General features: G+C 36.4%; 1 protein-coding gene across 1 annotated transcript in view; it reads right to left on the reverse strand.

The window, feature by feature from the left end:
• Positions 1 to 5,162, reverse strand: part of LOC150095959 (sentrin-specific protease 6-like) — a 452,901-nt gene extending 447,739 nt beyond the window's left edge. Inside the window, exon 1 of the mRNA XM_090408975.1 lies at positions 4,958 to 5,162. The gene's annotated coding sequence lies outside the window, so the exon portion shown is untranslated. The remainder of the gene's footprint in view (positions 1 to 4,957) is intronic.
• Positions 5,163 to 6,000: the final 838 nt, after the last annotated feature.

A 6,000-nucleotide genomic window follows, 5' to 3' on the forward strand; every position in this document is an offset into this window, starting at 1 on the left:
TATATATATATATATATATATATATGTTAAAAATACCAAACATTTATTATACCCAAGGTAAAATACTTTCTACATATATATATGCATTATTCAACTGATTTTGACCAAGAAATATATACATATATATAAATTTCTTGGTCAAAATCAGTTGAACAATGCAACCTGTATAGGTTGTATGAAGATTGTATGATGTCCCAGTCCCCTTTTCATTGTGGCCTGATCAGGTTGAATTTCTCAGACAACTTTCTCAGAAGGCAGTAACACTAATGGCTTTGAAAGCACACGGTGTGAGGTAGAGGTGGGCAATACAGGATATTTAGTGGGGTGTTGCTACAAGCCAAGGAGTACAGAGAGTGGGGAGCAGGAGATGTTTAGGCAGTTGAGCTTGGCAAGTGCAAGAAGAATGATTGTTATGGGAAATTAACAACATCAGTATAAGCTGGGAAGAGGAAAATGCATGTAGCAATAAGGAATAGAATTTCTAGAATTCTTGAGAGACAAATGTCTTAGACGACATGTAATAGAGGGAACAAGAGGTTCAAGAGTTTTAGATTTGGTCATAGCATCAGAAGAGCCGATAATAACTGTGATGACATCTCACAGTTGGAGAGAGAGTGACCATGTGGTTTTGACATGGAAGATGAATAGTCATGCAGGAGTATCAAAGAAAAGGGAACATACATGGAATTATAAGGTGTGTGATTATAATAGTCATAGATATCAATTTGAGGCAGTTCCATGGAGGAAGGAACTGGAAGGCCAGGATATTATTACTGCTTGGTAAATTGTGAAGGAATATTTGTTAGCAGCAATAGTAAGCTGTATTCCACGAGTGAAGAAGCAGACACAATTTGGTGTGAAGTGGATGACAAACAATATCAAACAGGAACTGCAGGTGAAAAAGAGAGTATGGAAGAGATACAAGGAAAGGGGTGGAGAGCAGATGCATGAAGAATATAAGACTCAGGCCAGGAGAATGACTAGTATGGTGAGGAAAGCAAAACTAGAATGAGAAGAGATTGGCACTAAGATCCAAAGAAAATTCTAGGGAAGTAGCTATGTGACCTGCAGGAGGAGAAATGATTGTGGAAGAATGACATTATGGGATAAAAATGGGAATAGAGTGACTGATGCAGAGGACATAGTGGAGTTGTTCAATGAGCACTTTATTGGAGTATTTCATCCTGGAGAAGGTTTTAATACTAGAGGGGGGGGGCAGGTTCGAGGTTTACAGGCGAGTGCGTTCCAAATACTGAGTACTCTGGATGTCAGTAAAGCAGTGGGACTGGATGGTAATTCACCACGGGTTTTGAGATAATGTACTAAAGAACTGACAGCTCCTTTGGCCTGGCTTTTTCAATGAAAGTGTGGCTATAGGAAAGGTACCCAAGGAATGGAAGGAAGGTAAGATAGTGCCATTGCACAAAGGCAGTAGCAAACTAGAAGTGTCTAATTATAGGCCAGTTTGTGTGTCATCAGTAGTTGTTAAGGTATGCAGAAATCAGTAAGGGACAATATACAGCATTGGGCAGATGAGGGTAATGTTACCTGTAAGAATCAACATGGATTTGTTAAGGGGGCACTCTTGCTTAAGTAATATGATTGCCTTTTATTATAAAAAAAGTAACATATAAAATATAAAAGTAACAAGAGCAGTTGATGAGCGAAAGGCATATACTGCCATTTTCTTGGATTTAACGAAGGCATTCGACAGGGTGCCACATGATAAGCTGATGTTTAAGTTATAGCACGAGTTTAGATGCCAGGTTAGTCAACTGGATTCAGGAATGGCTGTCTAATAGGTATCACAGAGTTGTGTATGGTGGGGCAATATCAAGGAAGCAGAAGGTTACAAGTGGGGTTCCACGGAGTCAGTACTAGGACCTGTATTGTTTAACCTTTATATTAATGACATTGTCAATGGACTGCAACGGGATATTCAGTTGTTTGCAGATGATGTGAAGCTGAGAAGGGTTATTAGTAATAGTACAGATGTGGCAGCCCTGCAAGAGGATTTGAATACTAGACAGATGGACAAATGAATGGGGGTGTTCAGTTTAATGCAGCAAAATTACATTTTGCTGGTAACGTCTTGAAGTTTGGGATATATCGATGGATGGCTGCATAATCAATTGGAGGAGGTGTACTGGAGGAAGTATGGGAGACAAGAGATCCGGGGGGGGGGGGATGATGATCGATAGAAAACTGAAATTCAGAAAGCATATTGCAAAGGTGATGAAGGTAACCCAGAGGATTGCTGCAATCCTGAGAAGGATCCTGACCTGCAGAGATAGAAGAGTTATCATTCTGTTGTATAAGACCCTGATCAAACCACACTTAGACTACTGTTCTCAAATTTGGTCCCTAGGATTTGAAAGGGATATATTAACTGTAAAAAGGGTGCAGAGGTAGATAACAAAGATGGTTTCAGGACTACATAATGTTAATTATGAGGATCAGCTGATGGAATGTGGACTACAGAGTTTGGTGGATAGAAGGAGAGATTATATGATTTAAGTTTTACACTTTTGAGAGACAGTTACAAGGTGGACACTGGGGTGTTCTTTCACTTGGTTGAAAGGAGCGATAACAAGGGCCATCCCTGGGAAAGTATAAAAGGAATCTGTGAGCAAGAGGGTGAGGCGTGGTTTCTTTATGTGGAGGGTAGTGGAACGCATTGCCTGATAAGAGTGGTGAGAACAAGAACGGTCAATGCATTCAAGGAGTCATATGATAGGCTTTGTGTTTCTTAGTAAGGCCCTCCTGCAATGAGTCTCTTGACTCCATGGAGGCCTGAATAATAATAATAATAATAACTTAAGAAACAAATATATTTCACTTTTTGAAATAATTTTTGTATTTCAAATACCAGTAGAAGAATAAGAAAAATTATGCTTTTTGAAGCACTTCAGGTATTTTTAAAGTGCTTTTTTTTTTTTTAACAGGATTTAATACTTCAAATTTGGTGTCCTTTTGAATATTGACCAACAATATCTGACTTAGAAATAATTACAAGTCAAATTTTGGTCCTGATGCTTTGGAATAAAAGAAATCAGTGATTCACTCGACAGGCGAGTGTCATGACTCTCTTGATACTCAAGGTATCAAGAGAAAGATTGAAAATTCACCCATAATTATATAGGATCATGAAGCTAGACATCATGCACCATCTCAGGTGGTGGTAAAAAACATAGGAAAGTTCATTAAAGACAGAATTCAGGAATGAGTAGATAATAATATGATATTTTTGAGGCAACATGGTTTGTTAAAAGGTGGGTCTTGCCTTAGTAATTTATTAACTTTTTACTATAGAGTGACAGCTGAGTTGTACAAGGGAGAATGGCTACAGAGCAATACTACTAGATTATGCCAAGGCATTTGACAGGATAACCAATGAAATGCTGCTGCCAATTGGAACAAATGAAAATGGATATTAAACTGGTGAAGTGGATACAAAAGTGGTTCATGGGCAGATACCAAAAAGGTAATGTATGGAGGAATAGAGTCCAAGATGAAGCAGGTGACCAGTGGTGTGCCACAAGTCTCTGTGCTTGGACGATTATTGTTCAATTTGTACAAAAATGATATGAAGGGAGATAATCAATTGTTTGCTGATGATGCAAAGCTGGGTTGCATAAAAATTAATCAAGCTGATGTGTAAAGCTTGCAAGTTGATTAAACATCACAAGCTGTGTACTACATTGAGGGAACTGCACTCCGTGAAACTGATAAGGCTAGGGACTTGGTGGATAGACAGTTGAAGTTCAGAGGGCATATTGTTGTGCCCAACATAGCTCATAGAATGACTTGGTTATTGAAGAACATGAAGAGATGAAGTTATTATTCCTCTTTATAAGGTGCTGATACATTTATATATGGATTACCATGCCTAGGACCTGGATTCGTTGGAGATGAGAAAGTGGAAGAAAAGATTCCAAGGCAGGTGACCAAGATGGTGAATGGCTTGAGGAATATTCCCTACATTGATAGATTAAGAGTTTGAGAATTTCAGAAGTTGGTTGACGAGCAGAAACGAGGGGACATGATATAAACATTTAGATTACTAAAAGGGTTTTACAGGATTGATGCAGGGGAAATATGTCAGCAGTTGGCTAGTGGTAGAAGAACAAGAGGTCAACCGTGGAAATTAAGTAAGAGTATAGTTAACAAGGGTGTGAGGACTAGATTTTTTTTTTTTTTTTTTGGTTGGAGAGTGGTGAATGAGTGGAATGTTTTGCCTAACTCAGTTGTGAGTGCTTCATCCATTAATGAATTCAAGAAAGATATGACTAATATTGTGTAGGTAGTTTGAGTCTCCTACAATGAGTCTTCTTCGGTATCCATGGAGGTGTGGTATAATAATAATAATTAATACATACATACATACATATCCACATGCACTTTTTTCAAGGTTTGGGATATATTTGTTTGTTTGTTTTTATAACTTTCGATACTTCAGATGAAAACTGATGGTTAGTTTTGTACATTAAAAATGCGTTAACAAAGCAACTTAAGAACAGTGTTAGATTATTGTAAATAAAGACTGTTGAGTGAGTTTTTATCTGTCGATCTTAACTACCACGAGTTTCAAATAAAGGAGGGATATTATTATATCCATGATGAATATATATCCATGATGAAAACGAATAAATACGCACAAATTTGAAAAGTCAACAGCTGATGACCATATATTCCCTAACTCAATTAACAAATATAATTTTAAAATTTAATTCTAGAAAATGACAATGAATTGTGCTAAGTTACTTTCACGAAAAAAAGCTATGTTAGCAAAATGTCTTATACAAATCAAAACATTCAATAGAAAGATGGGGAGAAAAAAAAAAGTATTAAATTATCGAAGAAATATAATTTAATAAACACTTAGCTGATATCTATACACTAGAATTAGTACCAAAAAAAAAAATAATAATAAATAAATAAATAAAATATATCCTACCTTTGATGAAATCAAAATATTTACCCAGACGCATTGATATATCTTAAATCGCATAATATATATATTCAATATATATTTATCAGAGTTGCTGTTCGAAACGCTATGATAAGCACATCACACAAAACAAACTCCGCAACAAAATTTAACCCGACAATTAGGCTTAACATGTCAGTTGGCGTAAATTTGATAAACCTTCCCTTAGAACCAGAAGGGGATCTTGGTACCACAATTTCATACTCTCGACAACCGCCACATGAATATTTTTTTTTATTATTATTAAAAAACTTCCACACCAAATAAAAAAAAAAAAAAAAAACGAGGGGAAACAAGGAAGGGAAAACAAATTTCCTATTTTTTCCCTATTAAGATTAAGTTCAGTAAGTTATTTCATTCATTTTCAGTGTGACCGATATGTTTGACATCGCGATAAGAAGTTTTCAATTATTATAGGGTCCACATTTAAACACTAGTATTTGCAATAATCCACAAATGGATTATATATGTGATCAAATTGTGCTGGTGAGAAATTACTTTTAACTTTCAGCATATCACAAGATTTTTAACAGTTTCGATCGTTTCGCAGTATCATAAATATTTACTAAAATACAGGGCCAAAAGCCTTCAGTCGGCGATGCAAAATTATATAAGTGCTTTTTTATAAGTTCTTTTCGCTATACCCTTTGGTATTAATTGGTCTAGCTACTCACTGATGAAGCCTCAAAAAAGGCTGAAACCGGTCTGAGTAGTGACCTCCCTACCATAATGTAATAACAGCATACATTTCCTAGGAAATGTGTTTTTACATTATTACTCACTGATGAAGCCTCAAAAAAGGCTGAAACCGGTCTGAGTAGTGACCTCCCTACCATAATGTAATAACAGCATACATTTCCTAGGAAATGTGTTTTTACATTATGGTAAATACCAAGAATAGCGATCAGAACTTTCCCCACCTTTGCAACGAGTTGCCCGTGTTTGTACTACGTTCTAGGACTACTTGCATTTAGCTCACGCTAGTATTCGCCGATACCTTTATAGTTTTT

Source organism: Typopeltis vanoorti, chromosome 19, assembly GCF_054136105.1.
Source record: "Typopeltis vanoorti isolate ZY-2024b chromosome 19, IOZ_Tvanoo_1.0, whole genome shotgun sequence".
Classification (NCBI taxonomy): domain Eukaryota; kingdom Metazoa; phylum Arthropoda; class Arachnida; order Uropygi; family Thelyphonidae; genus Typopeltis; species Typopeltis vanoorti.